The sequence below is a fragment of the Lepus europaeus genome, chromosome 5, assembly GCF_033115175.1.
Source record: "Lepus europaeus isolate LE1 chromosome 5, mLepTim1.pri, whole genome shotgun sequence".
NCBI classification, from domain to species: domain Eukaryota; kingdom Metazoa; phylum Chordata; class Mammalia; order Lagomorpha; family Leporidae; genus Lepus; species Lepus europaeus.
This window is the reverse complement of record NC_084831.1, coordinates 99,278,483-99,298,016: the sequence shown is the minus strand read 5'-3', so window position 1 is coordinate 99,298,016 and position 19,534 is coordinate 99,278,483. Positions and strand designations below refer to the sequence as shown.

General features: G+C 35.6%; 1 pseudogene; it reads right to left on the bottom strand.

Moving 5' to 3' along the window:
• The window catches only part of LOC133759159 (glycoprotein endo-alpha-1,2-mannosidase-like protein), a 150,711-nt pseudogene extending 140,787 nt beyond the window's left edge, over nt 1–9,924 (bottom strand).
• Nucleotides 9,925–19,534: the final 9,610 nt, after the last annotated feature.

The following is a 19,534-nucleotide window of genomic DNA, read 5'->3' as shown; positions in this document are numbered from 1 at the left end:
ACTCCATTTCCCTTATTATTATCAACTCATATTAGCATATTTATCACAATTACTGAAACACATATGTGTTCTTTTTTAAATCAAAACTCCTTTAACCCTCTTATTCCTCCCAGCCTAACTATGGCCTTAGAGTTTATAGTGCTTTTTTTTTTTTTTTTTTTAGTTTCCTCAACATTAAAATGGAGAACAAATTTATTTTATAAAGTACTTAAAGAATCTTAAAAAATAAATATTTTAAAATTCATAGTAAAGAAAACACTCTTTAGTAAGTTTTTGTACTTTACTAAAAGGAAAAGTCTAGAAATATTTTGCACTTACTCTATGTGGAATTAAAACTAAATCATCTTACTTTGTTGAGAGTTTTGTGACATCAAACATTAGTGTCTTTTTTAAAAAAATAAATCTGTTTATTTAAAAGGTATAGTGACACAGTGAGAAGGAGATACAAAGAAAGAGGGAGAGAAATTGAAATGAAAGAAAGAGATCAATCTTCATTCCACTGGTTCACTCTCAAACAGACCACAGCAGCCAGGTTTGGGCCAGGTTGAAGATAGGAGCTTGGAATTCAAACCTGATGTCCTATGTGGGAGACAAGTGCCCCTGTGCTTGGCCATTCTCTGATGTCTTTCCAGACACATTAGTTGGAAGCTGGACTGGAACCAGAGCAGCTAGTTCTTGAACCAGTACTTCAACAAGGGATGTCACTATTGCAAGCCATGCCTTAACCTGTCCTCCTAACATCTGTATGTCTTCTGTGTGAATAAACAGAACCCAATAATATGAGCATATACCATATAGTGAGCATGTACTATATAGTGAGCATGTACTGTATAGTGAGCATGTACTATTTATATTTGTTTTTTTCATGAGCAGTTAGCAACAACACAATGAGCTTAAGAAATCATGCTTTTAAATGCATTATAAAATGAAAATTTGCCTGAACAGGAATCTGTAGAATAATTAGCTCATTAGTTCCAATTGTAGGCTTATGGTACTAATAAGAACTAACAGGAAACTGAAAATTCAACAATAATTAATCATCTTAGTAGATACTCAGTTAAATAATTAAAATTATGGAAGAAATTATTACAGATTTTCCTTCTTCCAGATGGATCATATTAAGCAATTTTATTTGAGAATAAAATGAAAATCTACTTCTCAGGGGCCAGCTTTGTGGAATAGCAGATTAAACCATGATGTTAGCATCCCATATCAGTGCCAGTTCAAATCTGAACTACTCTGTTTCCAATCCAATTTCCTGCTAATTTGTCTGGGAGAGTAGTAGATGAAGGCCCTAGTGTTTGGGCACCTGCTGCCCACATGGGAGCCCCAGATGGAGTTTCCACCTCCTCACTTTGGCTGACCCAATCCAGCTACTGCAGCCATAAGCGTGAACAGTTAGAGATCGCAGGCTCTCTTTCTCTCTCTCACTTTCTCTGTCTCTCTCTCTTTACCCCCTCCCCCATCAGTCTGTGTTTACAATAAGATAAATAAATAAATCTTTATTTTAAAGAAAAAAAGCTAATATTTGTATCTAGAGGCAAGGAAATAGAAAGTAGGATATGGTTCCATAAGGTATGATTTGTTTTTGGAATGTGCAAAATAAAATACCAAGTACAAGTCAGAAGATAATGTATTTTGTATTTCTGAGTATAGTTTGTAGCTCACTACATTAATTCTAGAAGAATAATGAATAAAATATAGATAATACTTTCAATTTAGAAGGTCGGTTTTCTATATGTTAAGGATTCAAGCATATGAAATGACTCTCATAGCAAATAGCTAAAATGCCTTATAAGCTGATACAGGAGACAAAATAAACTTGTGGGTCAGGGCTTTTGCCAAGTGCAGATTTATATCAATAATTCATTTCATTAACATTTCAATTACTATATACCTTTGATTGTCCTTGCTCAAATGTATCATACAAGAGAAGTACGTTTACAAATAATGAGACATCATTGTGGTTTCCTAATAAGCGCTTCTAATTGTTGTATGGAGAAGGTTCTTTTCATTGTGTAGGCTTCCTTCATTTTTAACTTAATCATCAGTTTTAAAATAATTTTGTTTTAAACATACTAATGGTCATGCTCTCTTATTTTAATACAATCAGATCACACCTGTGCATTATAGCTACCATTGCTAGAAGGTAGGCAAAGCTGTGTAGTTTGGGAATAGTGAAGGGAAAATAATTTAAGTATTTTAACAATGAAGTATCCCCAACTTCTTTCTCCCCACCTATACAGATCCAAGTTTCCAATTTAGATTTTTGTTTGTTTCTTTTTACTCTTATCTTAGTATCCAACTATACCCAACACAAAATCCCTCTCTCCCACCCAAAAAAAGTATCTATATGCAGTTGGTAAAATTCAGGGGGTGAGCGGAAGAGTGAGAACAGAGAGATTTCCATCTGCTGTTTCACTCCCCAAATTCCTGCAGCAGCCAGGAGTTAGCACAATCTGTCTCTGACTTGAGTGGCAGGGAACCAATCCCCAGGGTGCACACTAGTAGGAAGCTGGGATCAGATCTGAGCTGAGACTCAAACCCAGGCCCTCTCAAGTGAGATGCAGGTGTGCTAGCACTGTTTAAAGGACTTCATCAGATGTCCAACCCCATTTCCTCTTCTGAATTTGATTAAAGGGCATGAAGGACTTGAAAATGATATGCAAGTTTAAAATTTATTTAAGCTTACCTAAATATCAAACATGGATTAGTTTCTAAGAATCGACTCAACAAATCATAATTTAATGTTATTTTGAATATTCAATTCTATATAAATTTTGAAAGAATTATTATACTTTTCAGTGAATGCATTTACAAAGCACAGCTTTAGCTTCCAGCCAGCCTCAGCATTGCATCCTCCCTATTTGTTCACAGCACAATGCATATCATAATTTGGGTGAAACTTACTGTCTTCAGTGTAAATGCTAAATGTAAATTCTGCACATTTTCTCATTATTTTTGTGTGTTCTTTGAAACATAAACTTAGTCTTTTGATCTGCTATTTGTCAATAAGCTTGACTCCTGTTGGTATAGCTGTTTTAAAATAATTACCTATGTAATTTATCTTCCTTTTACTCCTCTTACTTACTTTTAACATATTTAACTTATTTCTTGATATTGAAAAACTATAGATTCACTCCACCTATGCACCATCTTCCAAGGAAAAAAATAATGTGAGCTAAGGGTTTTTAGAGACAGAAGCTTTGTTTACAAGGACTAAGTAAGGAAATCAGATAGGACCAAGATCAAACTCCTCCTCATTCCAAACAGAGTTTGGAAAGGTATGAATTTAGGGTAAAAAGGGCATAATTGAACAAACGGAGTGATAAGACATGACAAAGGAGGAGAGTGAGGTTGTGGAAAATCCCTTGGTCACGCACATCTGCAAATCACACTTCTACATGCACCATATGGTCAAAGATAACCACTGAAACATCGGATATGTCATGAAGTATTGTAATGAAGCACATAGAATACTTGCTCCACTTCAGCTATGTACAGACTCTAATGTGCTACTTTGGCTGTAGCTGGTTCTGCCTGGTTTTATCAAAGATTCTGCTAAAAAGTAGCTCAATGAAAGGCTTGCAAAGACCACTCTCATGGGGTAACCAGTAAATATGCAACTGATTGGTAAATGGTTGTCATGAGTTGTTAATATGTTAAGCAGCTGATGGAACCTTGCTTTCAAGTACAGGAAGGATCTTTTATTGTCCATGTATTCATTAATATCCTTAACTTCCATTTTTGTTATTTAAATATTTAATAATGAGGTTTTTGTGAGTAATCTTTTAAACACAAAAGGAAGCATATAGCAAAAACATACAGTTAGGAAAAAATGTCTTCAATCAAATTATAGGTCTATTAGTCTTTCACTATTATATGTGTCAGAGAGAAGAATTAGAGGGGGTGTGTACGTGTGTGTGTATGTGTGTGCGTGTACTCACTACCTTTGATTCACTTACCAAATTTCTGCAACAGCCATGGCTGGTCCAGGGAAGAAGTTGGGAGCAGGAAAATCAATCAGGTTTCCAACATTAACGGCACAAACCCAATTACTTGAGTCATCACTGCTCTGATGGTCTGAGGTAAAAGAAAGCTAGAAGCAGAAGCCAGGGCCAGAAACTGAGCACAGATACTCCAATGCAGTGACATGAGCATCCCAACCTGTGACCTAACTGCTGGGGCAAACTCAGCCATACCAGTTTTTTCCATTTATACACAGCAGGTCCCCATGAATGGCATCATCCACACTCAATGGGTGATTTTTCTCCAGTAATCTCAGCTAAGAATTCCTGACCTGCTCCGTTGATGATAGATATAGCACTGTAAGTTTGTTGAGGAGAGAGCCCCTTTCTGTGGTATTGGTTATTCTAAGGGCCTAGATTGCCCAGGTTACCTGGAAGATAATAAAGATCCATAAAAATCCTGGAAAGAATAATAGGAGAATTAAACAAAGCTATATAACTTATTAAATAGGCTATTTCCAGCAGAATTAGTGATATTGTGAGCATGTCTCAAATTTGAAATTCGTTTCCTTTTTTCATTGCTATTAAAATGTAAAAAATGGGTTCCAGTAGTTAATACTATGTATTAGCTGACAATAGTTAGAACAGCTGTTATTACTAATATAGTAGGCTATAGTAAATGTATAACCATAAATATAATATGTAACAATCTAGTATAATATGTCATGCATGGAGATGTAATAATAATATGTCATACTCATATAGTAATTGCTCTTTCCTTCTGTAATAATGGTACCCTGAAGAGAATCTCTTTCGATTAAACACTTTTATGACTTCTCCAGTTTTTAGAAACAAAACCCTGTATTTTAATTTTAAAGACATGAAAGATTGTTCTTGTAACAGTTCCTTTTTTAGGCTTTAGTCTTATCTGAAAACCCACTTCAATATGCCCTGGATGCCTCCAACTGCCAATGATCCCCCTACTGCAGTTTACAGTGTCAGCCTTCTGAAGCAATGCGCTCCCTGCTGAGGCACACTCTCCTCTGTGACCTTCCCTCTCTCACTCTCCCCCTTCCCCTCTCAGATTGTGTTAGCTTCCCTGGCAATATTATGGAAACATCACATGTTGATCAATTATGCTTAGCCAAATAAGCCAGTTTCAGCAAGACAGATATCATGTTTTATTTGATATGTAGTAGTCCATAGAGAATACAACCTATGTTTAGGAAAGAAACTAGAAAAATTATAGAATATTTAATGTTGAATTTACTTGTTTAATGTTTCCACTGTTAAATGGCAATGGAAGAATTATTTTTAATTTTGTTCATTTCTGTGTTCCTGTTTTTAGAATACATATTAAATTAGGTAAATTTTGCATCTAGTAAGGTATATAAGAAGTAGGAAAATTCTAACTTTGCTTTGAAATATAATTATTTAAAATAATTTCACATTAAAATGCATTTTATATTTTCACATACTCCTTGACGATTCTTCCAACTAAATATTATTCATTCTGAGTTCCGTTAGATCAGTGTGCATTTTAGCTGAAATAGATGGAATGTTAATATTCCATTACTATACATAAGATAATTAATTTTATCTTGCTATTTTTGGTAAGGGAACAAATGGGTGAATCACAAGTATTTTTTGAATATTAATAATCACAAATAACTTTTTTGGAATATTTTATTTAAAATACTACATTGCATTAAATATTATCATCACTTGCAGAATTCAAATTTGCATTGATTATATTTTAAGAAAAATGCTTACAACACATGTGATTTAATATATGTTTTAATTGCAGTCATACACTTTTATTTACATAAATTTATGAACTACAAATTCAAGTCTACCTAATTGGTTTTAACATGTAAATTAGTCATTCAATTTAGAATGTTTCCATTATGCTTTGATAACAGAAATTTTGTTTCTGCTCAAACCAATCCTGTCCCATCCATCAATAGAATTTATCACAGTGTATCACAAAACATAATCTTCTCAATTACAATGTCTCTCTGAGGCTAAGGACAGGGTGTTTCATGTTCCATTTATTCTCTTGTTGAACATTTGTTTCGGGTGGTTTAAATTCATGCCTCATGTGCTGTTAATTCTTCCCCATATTTCTTTCTGACACTGAAGCAATGGACATTAATCCTGTCATGGCAATGCTTTGTTTTATGTACAAAATGTATTTATCACTTTAACATATTTGGCTTTTATTTCATTTATTTTAGACTGCTTTTGGAAAATTGTTCCAATTTAGCCTGATCCAGAGAAAAATATCTAAATTTATCACAGGAAAGCAGTGCAATTTTTTTTTAATCCTAGATATTATATATACTAAAACTTTATACCTTATATCAAAACTTGCAGTTACTGTAAAATGTTTTGGAAATACTAATCATTTTTCTGGAATTGGTGAAAGGATCAACAATAGTTAATGTTGCAGAAGATTTTGCTTATTTTGCTGACGGAAATGCATGAAACATTTGCCAAATTTGGTTACATATAGTTTTGTGATTTTGTCTGTTCCCTTCAGATATTCTATGAGCATTAACTGGTACAAGTTTGTTGAAATTCTAGCATAGAATAAATGTACATCTTTTAATTCTAGAGCTTGATGAATTTTCACAAATTGAATGCATCCATTGAACAAACACTTAGATCAAGAAATATCATTATCAGGGCCAGCACTGTGGCAGTAGGTAAAGCTGCCGCCTGCAGTGCCCGCATCTCATATGGGCACCTGTTCGAGTACTGGCTGCTCCACTTCTGATCCAGCTCCCTGCTAATGGCCTGAGAAAGCAAGGAAGGATGGCACAAGTGTTTGGGCCCCTGCCTCCACGTTAGACACCCAGATGAAACTCCTGGCTCCTAGGTTCAGGTCATCTCAGCTCCAGCCATTGCAGCCATATGGGGAGTGAACTAACAGATGGGAGAAACAATATTATCAAAAATCTTAATATGTTATTCAAACTCTTCCTATTTTTCACCAGTGGTTCCAATACACTTACTTCTAAATCCGTGTGGAATATTGTTTTTGTCCTTAAATTTTGTCTATGCGTGTTTGAATTCTTAAACGCAATGCTACACTCCCCAAAGGAATACAGCTTTACTATCCAATTTAAGTATATAGTAGCTTGATCTGTATGCCAGAAGGTAATGTGTCTTATGAGTTACCCTGAGGGAGCAATACACTTTTAGTGTAGTGTTATCTATTGAAGCTTATTCTGCTCTGACATATGTATGTGTGTGTGTGTGCGTGTATTTATATATATGCACTTTGTAATAGCCTTTAGTGAACTAACACAAAATATTCAGGCACCTATAAACAATCTGTGCAAAGAAAAAATATGTTTAAGGATGAAGATACAACCTTTATCATTAATACTATCACTTGCTCTAATATTTTAAATGTTATAACTGCCACATTAGCTTTCTTGCTTTTCACAAAGTATAACACTTCCTATAGTTTCCTTTCATCTTTATGCAGCATTCACATGTATAAAATAGGTCTATTGCAAATAGCATACACTTGGGTTTAGCTTTTTGTAAATCAAATCTGAAAATACTTGTGTTTTACTTGAAGAATTTACTCAGATTACAGTTAATGTAATCACTTATACAGGTGAGTGTGTGGTAGTCTTATTGCTATTTTTCATCAGCTCATTAGTTTTACATTCCTATTTTTACTGTGAATGATAGTTGTTCTTAACTTTGAGATTTCCTGGGTGTCTTTCAGTACTATTTTAGCTAATTTGCTAAAAACTCAAAAAAAATTTCCTAAAAATTCAAAAATATACATTTACCATAATGTTGTTTAATATAAATTATTTTACACATCTACCGATACCTATAATAATTCAGATTTTCAATGGTATTTATCATGCACGCACAATTTTTTGTATTTACTATAGTTTCTGATTAATACATTATGCATACAATAATCATGTGTACCACTGAATTTATTTAACCTTTCAGAATTTTAGTTCCCTGATGAATCCCCATCTTTTCAACTAAAATTATTTTCCATCTAAGGCAAGAATTGTTTTTATCCTTTCTTGTAGTGATGAATTGCTACTGACAAATCCTTCAGTTTTTGTCTGGCAGAATGTGTCACTATTTACATTGAATTTTAGGCATAGAAATTCAAACTGAAGGTTACTTTCATTCAGTTTTTTAAATGCAATGTTTATAACTTCTCCCATATTTCCATTACAAAGTCAGTCTTCAGTCCTACTATTACTGTGTTGGAAGTAAGGTATTTTTTTTCTCCAGTGTTTCTAAGCTATTGTCTTCATCTTTACATTTCTATCATTTTGTTATTAGATTGTGTAGTCTGTTTGTGGTACACTGAGATATTTGGGACTCTGAATGTAATCTCTGAATTTCACATCTAGATGTTAAAAAAAGATTATTGCTATTTTTCAATTTCTCTTGTCTACTAAATTCCCAGTTATATATACGCAGAAAATATGGCTTACCCCTTATGTATTTTATATTCTTATTGTCCTAACTTTCTTTCCTCTTTGGAAATTGTTTTCCACTAACCTATTTTCCAGTTAATAAATCTTGTATTTTACTATATATATATATACATATATATATATGTATATATATATATGATATGCTATTAATCCAGTCTTTTTTTAATTATTAAGGATGGTTTTGAAACCACCATCAGATAATTCTGGATTTAACTCTAAACCTAATGAATTCTCCCTTTTTCAAAATTTTTGCTTATCTTCCTTTTTCCCATTAACTGTTCATATGTTATCTTTTTCTGTAGAACTAGTTTGCTTTATTCTCAGATGCTATTATATGTTATTTATTTACTAAAGGGCATACACTCTTCCAAAGCCCAATAATCTTTGAATGACTTATGAATAAAACAAACTGAAATGCTCTAGATGATTTTCACAAAATTATTTATTTACTTAAAAGAGAATTTTACAGAGAGAAAATGAGGGAAGAAAGAGAGAGAGAAAAAGAGAGAGAGAGAGAGAGAGAGAGAGAGAGAGAGAGAATCTTCCATCCCTGATCCACTCCTGAAATGGCTTCATGTCCAGGGCTGGGCAAGGGAGAAACCATGACCTGGGAAGTCCATCTGAATCCCCTCTGTGGTTGGGAGGGGCCTGCTGCTTTCCCAGGAGCATTAGCAGAGTTGGATAGAAAGTGGAGCAGCTTGAATTGGAGCCAGCGCTCATACAGGATGCTGGCATTGTAGGAGGAAGCTTATCCTGCTGTGTCACAATACTGGCCCAGATTTTGATGTTGTGTTTAACTCAAGAGGGATTTCCTCTGCTTGAGCAGGCAAAAAGTTGAGGGATTGATTGTCTCAATTGTTTTAGGGATTTAGATGCTTCTGGACTTGGTTGTAGTTTTGGTATTTCTCAGCCTATCTCTGATTTGTACCTGTTATTCCCCATGTGTAGTCCATCTATTTTACCCATTATTCTAAATATGTCTAGTCCTCTACAGTGTTAAAAAGAACTTCAGGAAATATAGCCTTGCACTTTAGTAATTTTCATCTTAACCCTTTTATTTGTCTATCTATCAACCTCATATTCAAAAAACCTACTGATGGGGAGTATGGTCATGTGTTTTTGTTAAACTTTGTCCATGCACATATCTTCTTTCTGTAAGATTTGTTTATTTATTTACTGAAAAGGCACAGTTATACAGAGAGAGGAAGAGAGAGACAGAGAGAGATTTTCCATTTATTGGTTTACTTTCCAAATGCCTACAGTCTCCAGCTCTGGTTTAGGCAAAAGCCACAAGCCAGGAGCTCCATCTTAGTCTCCCACATGGTTGGCAGTGGCTCAAGTAATTGGTTTATCTTCCAATGTTTTTTCAGGCAAAATAAAAAAAAAATAGATTGGAAGTAGAACAGCTGGCCTAGTATCAGCACTCTGATATGGGATGCCAGCCTCACAATTGCAGATTTACCCATCGAGCCCCACACCAGCCCTTTTCCACATTCTAAGATGTACTAAATCTGGTGATTTCATCCCACATTTCAAAAGTTTTGGGGCTTGATTCCTGAATTAGAGTCAGAACTCAACAAATAGCCAGCAGGCAATTTTAGGCTTTCCTTTGAAGCCTCTCAGGTTGCCTCTTCATCATTTAAGCACCCTGTATCAACTAGAAGCTTTTACTCATTTCTCTTTTTGTCAGAATAGATAACTAACAATTAGGGAAGGAGGGAAAATGGAAACAGGCAACTCATCCTGGAAAGATTCCTCACTCTCTGGAATGTTGGACTATCCACATGTTCTAATGATGTTCTCCATCATTAGTGGGATCAGGTACAATTATTCACAACAGTATTATTGGATCCTGTTGCTGTGGATTCATTCTGAGAGGAAGAGCGCAGTGGGGGCAAGAGGTGTGGAGTCACAGCGCAGACCCCAAGAGTTAGTGAAAGCAGGCCAGAGACCAGCAGCCTGCAGACTCATTTATTTCCATTGGTACAGCAGCTTATATAGCCAAGGCAGCCAATCTGGTCAGGGGGCGGTTTTTGCCCAAACCAATCACAGCCTGTTTCCAGGCAGTGTCCGAAGCCATTTAATCACAGTCTGTTGCCAGGCAGGCTCCATTGCCAGGTGGGTTTCAAAGCCATTCCTGAGTAATCGATGCTCGCTTGCCAGCAACCATCTTGGCATTGCCTTCTCATTCCACCACAGGATCCCACTCAAAGTGATTCTGTATAAAGCTGCAGTAGGTCTAAGAATCTACACTTTTAAAATGAAACCTTGGTGGTTATTCAATAAAGATGATTTATGTAGCATAAATATAGTTATTACTCCTAAAGGTTTATGATATTATGAACAACAGCTGCTTAATTACTAAATATTAATGAAACAAATAACATGAGAGTTTAAATAACTTAATAAGTGTAAATGAAAATGCACTGTTACCTTTCTCATTTTCCAGGAAACAGATGACCTCTTTGAATAGTTTAAGATATTGAAATGTTATATGTATATCTAGATGTTTCTCAATTGTCTATATATTCTTAGTTACCAAGGAGACTTCAAATATTTCATGACATAGGTTAAAAAGAATGTAAATTTTCTATGAACGTTTTGAAGCCCCTTCATATATAGATTCAGTGTATTCTTAAATTTTTATTGGCTACAAATTACTTTGTTTGTTATCCTTGGTATTACTTGTCTAGCTCAGTAGCACAGAGTGTGTGGAATGTCTTTTGTGTCCTATTAAGTTATTTAGCATTTTCTTCTGTTAGTATTCAAAAGTAAATGTATATTTTGTTATTTTGTGCCCTTATTGTATGAATAGTATAAGACTTTTAATTTCCTCTTTTACATTTGTAAAGATGTAAGAATGGATTTTCAGCATTTTCACATGAAGAAATAATAACAGTTTGAAGAGATGCAAATGTTTACTCTGGTTTTAGTATTACACAAAGTATGCAGGTATCAAAACATCAGATGGCACCCCATAAATTTGTGCAAATTTTGTACAACTATTAAAAACTAAATATAAAATAAGAAAAATATATTTCTTCAGATAAAATGAAATACTTGAGAGATAGTGAGGAAATAAAAATGGAATACCATTTGATTTTTTTGTATAAAGAAAAATCATTATGAAGTGCTGGCATTTGGCCTACAGGTTAAACCATTTAGCAAGACACCTATATCCCATATCTACATGCATAGGTTCAGTTCCTAACTCTGCTCAGATTTAAACTTCCTGCTAAGGAACATCCTGGGATGCAGAAAGTGAGGATTCAAGAGTTGGGTTCTTCAGTCACTTCAACAAATGGCGTTGGAGAAATTGGATCTATGCATGCGGAATTATAAAACAAGACCCCTACCTTACACCTTACATGTGTATAAGCATGTGGAAAGATAAGCAGGATTATTTGTTGCAATTGCCTAATGCATACTTCTCATGTTTAACTCTTACTGGGTCCACGGACTAACCCCTTTCTCCTGCTCCTCCCACCCACCCCAGCAACATTTGTCTTCCAATAGTAGGAGTAACCGGTGCTATCAACTTCCCTAGGGTTCTTTATGTGTAGGGAAGGCAGAGTACCCATAAAGTCCTATAAACTCAAATTGCCTGGTGCTGAGGACTTTGGCCTGCTCCTGGTTTGTAAGGCTTGCCAACAATTTCCTCACACAAAGGAGGTGATGATGGGGGGGGGGGGTGATTTAGTAAAATGAAAAAATGCTATACAACACTGAAGATATATTAAAACAATTCTTGCCAACTCACTCCTCAGATAAACTATCAAACTAACCACAGAAAATCAAGAGAATTTTTGATATAAATTTTATAGCAAAATTACATATTACTAACTCATAATAACATATGTAATGAAACATAAAGATGCACACTGTGCATTCATTTTCAAAAACTGCAATACCAAAGCACCAAAGACTGAGTGGTTTAGACAACAGGAAATTATTTTCACACACTTTGGGGAGATCAAAGTTTGAGGTCAAAGTGCTGACAAGTTTCCTTCATTCTGAGGACTTAACGGGAAGGATTTGTTTCAGATCTCTTTCTGGTGAGTTTTGTTTGACTGTCTTCCACCTTTGTCTCATCTCACAGACTTTCCTCTATGATGATTTCTGTGTCCCAATGTTCCCTTCTCAAAAAGGTATTTATTTCATTGCATTTTGGACACACCGTAATGGCTGCATTTTAACTTGGTTACCTCTGTGAAGACCCTATCTCCAAATAAATTCCAAATAAATTACTGGGGATAGCTATTTATTTATTTATTTATTTTTGACAGGCAGAGTGGATAGTGAGAGAGAGAGACAGAGAGAAAGGTCTTCCTTTTTGCCGTTGGTTCACCCTCCACTGGCTGCTCCGGCCGGAGCATCGTGCTGATCCGAAGCCAGGAGCCAGGCACTTCTCCTGGTCTCCCATGCGGGTGCAGGGCCCAAAGACTTGGGCCATCCTCCACTGCCTTCCCGGGCCATAGCAGAGGGCTGGCCTGGAAGAGGGGCAACCGGTATAGAATCCGTCGCCCCAACCAGGACTAGAACCCGGTGTGCCGGTGCCGCAAGGTTGAGGATTAGCCTGTTAAGCCACAGCACTGGCCAGGGATAGCTATTTTAACATATGAATTTCTGCAGGACAGGATTCAGCCACTTAACAGATGATAATTACAAAGAACTGTGAAACTTGGTAAGAAGAATGTAGAATCCAGTTTGTAAAGCCAGATAAAATTAGAGCCAGGAAGTAATGAATGGGCTTAACCTGTCTGTTTGAAACAAACTTTTCTCAAAAACCTTTTAAAGCCATGAAACACATTCTTTCTTATTCTGAACACACCCATGCTTAAAGCATTTGTGCATTTGGACATATCTCTGTAACATAATTCGTATTTACAGTTTTGTTTTTTTTTTAAACTAAAAGAATTCAGACAGGATGATATGGACAGAACACTTCTTCTACAACACAACTTACACCAGTATGCTAATGTCATGATCTTAGTTCACCATGGCTCATGTATTATCATTGAATTTCTCTGCTACTCCAAAATATAAACCTTATTCTTTGGAGAATCCCTCTATGATTGTGATTTAAGTTGGCATGCGAAATGAAAGCTATGGATCACTCATAGATTGTGAGAGTTTGAGGAAGGAAGTCACAGTGTATGCTTAGGTATGTTTGATTTCCTAAGGTGGGTGGTGATTGTTTAAATTCTTCATAACTTTATAATATATATATATATATATATATATGTGTGTGTGTGTGTGTGTGTGTGTATCCGAGTTCTCTCAAAATAAGTTGCAATTAAGTAATACAACTGTTTAAAAAATATTAAGATGTAAGTGGAACTTTGATCAGAATACAGACATATACAAAATTAAACAAAACCTGAGAACTTTATGTCCATAAAGGAACTTTATAGCTAAAACAAATGAATCATGCTGCAGATAATCCTTACAGACAAGTCTGACAGCTCATAGAGAAACTGGTACAAATTTTACAGAATCTTTCAGCTTCTGGGTGTTGAAAGATAGTGGTTAAGTGCACACTGAACACTGACTATATGATACTGGTGTCTGGAGAATTCCCTGTACTTTCTCCCCTTGTTATTTTTCCAGAGAGAATATCCATAGCCTTTGGATGTTTTACATGTCATTCAAGTCAGAAATTAGTACAAATTCCTTTCTTTGTGAAATATCATCATACACCACCTCATTCTTCCCCAGCTGCCCAAATAGTAGCACATGGATTGCACATGTTTGCACAATACTAATATATGCTACAGAAAATGTTCCTATCAGAAAATATTATGATGGATATGATGGATAGTTTATGTATCTGCTTCTGAAAATGTGCTGTGCGTTCCTTGTGCAGCAAGACGATTTTCATCTTTATATAAAAAAGGTTAGTATTTTTCACTTACATAGAAATCAATACATGATTATATTTTTGAATGACTGGAAATGTTATGCCATTTAACATGAATAATAGATTTTATTTTTCCCAGATAAGAATTCTTGATAAATCGTGATGACATTGATATGTCAGGTTTCCATGTGTATGTTTTTAATTCATTTTATTTCTGTTCCTTGGAATATTTTGAAAGTTGGTTGTCAAATGTATAGCCACAGGGAGTAGCTATATTAAGTTCGTTATATATCAGTATCTAAGAACTCAGCAGTATCTGAGCTAGAATATAGTACTTAAAGTCCCACCTACTGGCAAAAAATAAACCTCATGGATGATTTATATTATGCACAAGAGTCACTGTTGGATAACCACTTGCACTAATATATAATGCCATGTGTTTAGGAACATAAATGTTAATATCACTTGGAAAGGCCAAGTCTACTTCTTCCATTGCAGAATTGAACGTGAACTGTGATAGTCACCTGATGCTCTGATCTTGTGATAATCTATACACACCTTTGACAACATGAGCTGCCTATGCTGTTGGTACTAGTAATGATAAAATGAATAGGCCAGTAAGAGGGTCAAGTTTAGGAATTGAGATTTTAAAGTTTGGGGTGATGAATATAAGATGAGGAGCTGAGAGTTGGATATCATGTAAAAGCTACTCCTGGACTGAGAATTCCAGAGGATGGAGAGGGACTGTATTGGTTCTGACCTCAGTTTACTCTCATAGTTATATCTCAGTTTAAACATTATTACATAACTTCACCAGGGAGACTATTTATACTGTAAGTGTCAGTCTTTGAATTATCACTCTATATGACACAAATTCACCAAAAATATTCTATATTACATCAGCCACTTTGAGGAAATTTTAAAGTGAATTAATTGTTCCTTCTCTCTGAAGAGCTTCCTTTAACACGTCTTGCTGGGAGGTAACAGGTTCCCCTAGTTTTTGGATGTCTATCAAACTGTTAATTTATCATTCACTTTTTTTTTGACAGGCAGAGTGGATAGTGAGAGAGAGAGAGACAGAGAGAAAGGTCTTCCTTTTTGCCATTGGTTTACCCTCAAATGGCCGCTGCCGCCAGGACGCTGCGGCCAGCACATAGCGCTGATCCAAAGCCAGGAGCCAGGTGTAGGGCTCCTGGTCTCCAATGCGGGTGCAGGGCCCAAGGACTTGGGCCATCCTCCACTGCCTTCCCAGGCCATAGCAGAGAGCTGGCCTGGAAGAGGGGCAACCGGGATAGAATCCGGCGCCCCAACCAGGACTAGAAGCCGGTGTGCCGGCGCTGCAAGGCGGAGGATTAGCCTGTTGAGCCATGGCGCCGGCCTTATCATTCACTTTTGAAGGGTAACTTTTGCCAAAATAAGAATTCTACACTGATATATTTGTCTTTATTTATTTTATATTAACATTTTAAAATTATTTTCTTGCTCGCCTGGTTTGGCAAAGTAGTTTGATGTAATTCTCATTTTTGATCTTCTGGAGATAAGTCTCCACTACCCTTTAGCTATTTTCAAGATTTTCTCCTTGTCTTTTATTTTGTGCCTTTGGATTATTATTAATTTATTTTGGTATTAGTCCTTTTTAGTTTGGTATTAGTCCTATTTAGTTTTCTCAGTGGTGGTTTATTTTTACATGGATTTGGGATAATTCTATAACATCATTTAAATACTTTTGTTTCTTATTCCTGTGCTCTTCTTTTAGAATGGTATGTGAGTCCTACCCTGTTGTTTGCGTTCTCTCTTCATATTCCGATTGTCTTTTAGCATGCTTTGCAATTTGGTGAAGGTACGACATACATATCAGGGAATTATAATCCAAGTACAGATAAATAAATCTTTAGTGTGAGGGTTCATATTTGTCCAACTGTAAGGTTGGGTGTGTTTAACATTTTCTGTTGCTTTCAATTTTTTCTAAATTCTCTAGCATCCTTGTTTTATGTCTGTCCAGTTGTCTTTGGTTTTAAATTATAGCTCCATTTTAAACAGAGTCTGTGCTTAGTAGTTCGTTTGTAATCCAGTATACACTGGAATCCTGTTGATATGTTGGTGAGGTATTAGAGAGGAGAAGCATTCTGTAAACTTACATTTTTCCTCCTCTCTTACTGCACCAGAATATTTGAATGTAACTTTACCATTAGGAGAGATAGGGAGAGTATTGGAAGCTCCAACTGTCTAATGGCTTTCCCCTTAGGTGAGATAATTCACAGATAAAGGAGTTTCCTTAAAGGGAGAAGTTTCTCGATATAGATCAAAGCATTGTGTATAGTTCTTTACCAAATGCTCATTGTTCATGTTCTACCACCTAAAGACTGTAGGTGATTCTCTCCATGAAGAACCTGGCGATCCTCTTTGGTAAAACTCAAAAAGTGTGTCCTCCTAATTCTCAGTAAAACAGAGACCCTCAAGAGTTTATTCCCACAATCACTCACTTTTATGAGTTTTAAAAACATGTTTGTATTTTTTAAATTTTGCTTATTTTTAGAATGGATTCATATGTTTTTATTTTCCCAAGAGAACTACAGCTCTGACTAGAGTCAAAGATTTCACTTGATTTTGTGTCTCAGGCTGTGTAATTCCTACCTATCCATACAGTTACATTAATAATAATTTTATAGATAACAGAGAATTTTGAAAAAGTTTATTACTCTCCAAGGAACTTTATTGTCCCTGTCATTATCATACTTATTAAAAGTAATGAGAACCAATGATATTTTAAAGCCATATTAGGAAATTTGTCTGATACTCTTGCACTTCATTGGCCAGAAATGTTGCCTCTGGCCCTCATGTCTGTGATATCCAATTTGTACAGGTCTCAAAACTTTCAATGGCAAATGTGACACTATGTATCTGCCCCCTTATCTGCTGGGGGATGGGCAGGAAACACATTCTGTGATACCCAGTGGGTGCTTGAAACAGGATGCTACAAAAATGTATTGTTACTGGGTTTTATTTTATATGCATACCTATGTTAAAGTTTAATTTACAAATTAGGCACAATAAATAATTATCCACAATAATGATACAGTAATTATAACAACACATTTTAATAAAATATCCTTATTATATGAGACACCATCAAAAAGTTCATGGAAATTATATATTATGAAAAAAGGAGGGGTGAATCTCAAAATATTTGTATCAAAATAAATTTATATTTTGACTGCATTTTCCACAAACCTCAAGTCTTCACATTTCATTTAAAAGAAGCACTTTGTGGCTTCTGTAGCATATCTGAATTGTCAGCGGCACTACTCAGGTTATTACCTGACTGTGGTGGTGCTGTGATAGATCATTTGATGACTACCAGGTGACTAATGGTTGCACAATACATACAACATGGAACATGGACAAAGAGATGACTCACATGCCAAGTGGGCAGAGCAAGTCAGCGTGAGATTTATGATGGTATCCTGGAATTCAGAATGGCACAACATTTAAAACTATTGAATTGTTTATTTCCATTTAATAATCTCACACTATGGTTTACTGAGTGTAATCAAAACCACAGAATGCAGAATCACAAGTAGAGGTTGGAGGGTGGAATTGTATGAAATTACGTATGTTTTTCTCCTGATTTTGGACTCTAACTTAGCTAAGGAATAGATCATAAAATATCAATGAGATGTATACAATATATGCAGTCTTACAAACAGCTACATTCTTCACACTCTTGCAACAGGCTCCAAATGACATAATACTAGAGAATTTGTCTTCTGGAAAATATGCCAGAAGAGGAAATGCTTTAGAACTCTGTGGGAAAAAAAAAGACCTTATTAAACACTTTTGAACACTAAAGCAGCAGTTAATCTTCAGAGTATTGATCCGTGGCTAAATGTGTCCTAGTTGAAAAGATATAAGGCATAGATTGCCATTATATCAGGAAATGTAAAACTAAGAGTCTTAATAATCCTCCAGAAATAGATGGCTTTGGATGGTGTATCAGTCACAGTTTAGTTAGGAGAAAGAAACAGAACACTAATTTAAACAGGAAAAGGTCAACAGAAAGAAGTATTAACTATTACAGGGGAATAGATTAATGTGTGGCTGACTAATAAAAATAACTCCAGTGAATATAAGGCAAAGCTTAACTCCAAACCTTAAGGGGTTGGCAATGTTGAGGCTCAAAGAATGACAGAAAACTTGCTGTCATGCTTGCTTAATGAACTTCTGAAAATCTGCTCTCCAGAACCTGCTGTAAATCCTGATGTTGCTTGGAAAGTAGAGGTTCTCTGCTATAGAACTAAGCTGTGTGTGGGCACATGTGTGCGTATATGTGCATGTGTGTCTGTGTGTTATGGAAGAGAGATCCAGGGTAACTGCTTGTTGCTGGTACTCCTATCTGCTCAGTGCTCCCGGTACTGGATGCCAAAGGGAACCTCCTACAGTGCAGGCATTGGCTGGTTGGGAAGACAGGGAAGCCAGCCCAGTGGGCAGAGTGGAGAGTGGGAGAATCTTCTTCCAGTAATGACTGCAGTAATCCATATCGACAAATCTTAACATCATGCCAGCTGCCGAAGGAAACACTAGTTAGAGGACCCAGATCTTACCTCACATAGAAAGAGATGGTGGATGAATTTAGTACTGAGAGTGAATAAATAAATAGCTGGCAAAAAAAGGACAAGCTTTCACTAGAGAATTTTGGATTTCACAATTGCATGGCATGGGCGACTGCAGACACAAATTCTATGTGTTCATTGGTGTGCTGTGCCTCTTTATGTGTCTTTTATTTCACTTTCCTATCAAAGTGAGTAAATCTTAATGATGATATTTACAAGGTCTCTAGCCTTAAAGTTACATTATGTGTGTTTGGTATTTTTTTTTTAAGATGAGGGTCCAACCATTGGCTACATTAAAATAATTATTTCATAGAAATTTCATCAAATGATAACAATTTGTATACATTTGTTTCTAAGTACCAACAGCTCTCTTTTGAACTAATGGATTATTACAAAGTGATATCATAAGTAATTGGACTCAACTCCTAATTAATTTTAATATGTAATATAGCAAAAATATTTGGAAACTAAAAAGGTAAAAGCATTTTCATGTCTTATCTGTGAAAGAAACAATAATGAATAACATCCATGGACTATATGGATGAGGTAGCTCTTGTAAGCAAACTTTGGTAAAGATAAAAATAAAAGCAAGACAAAAATCAAACA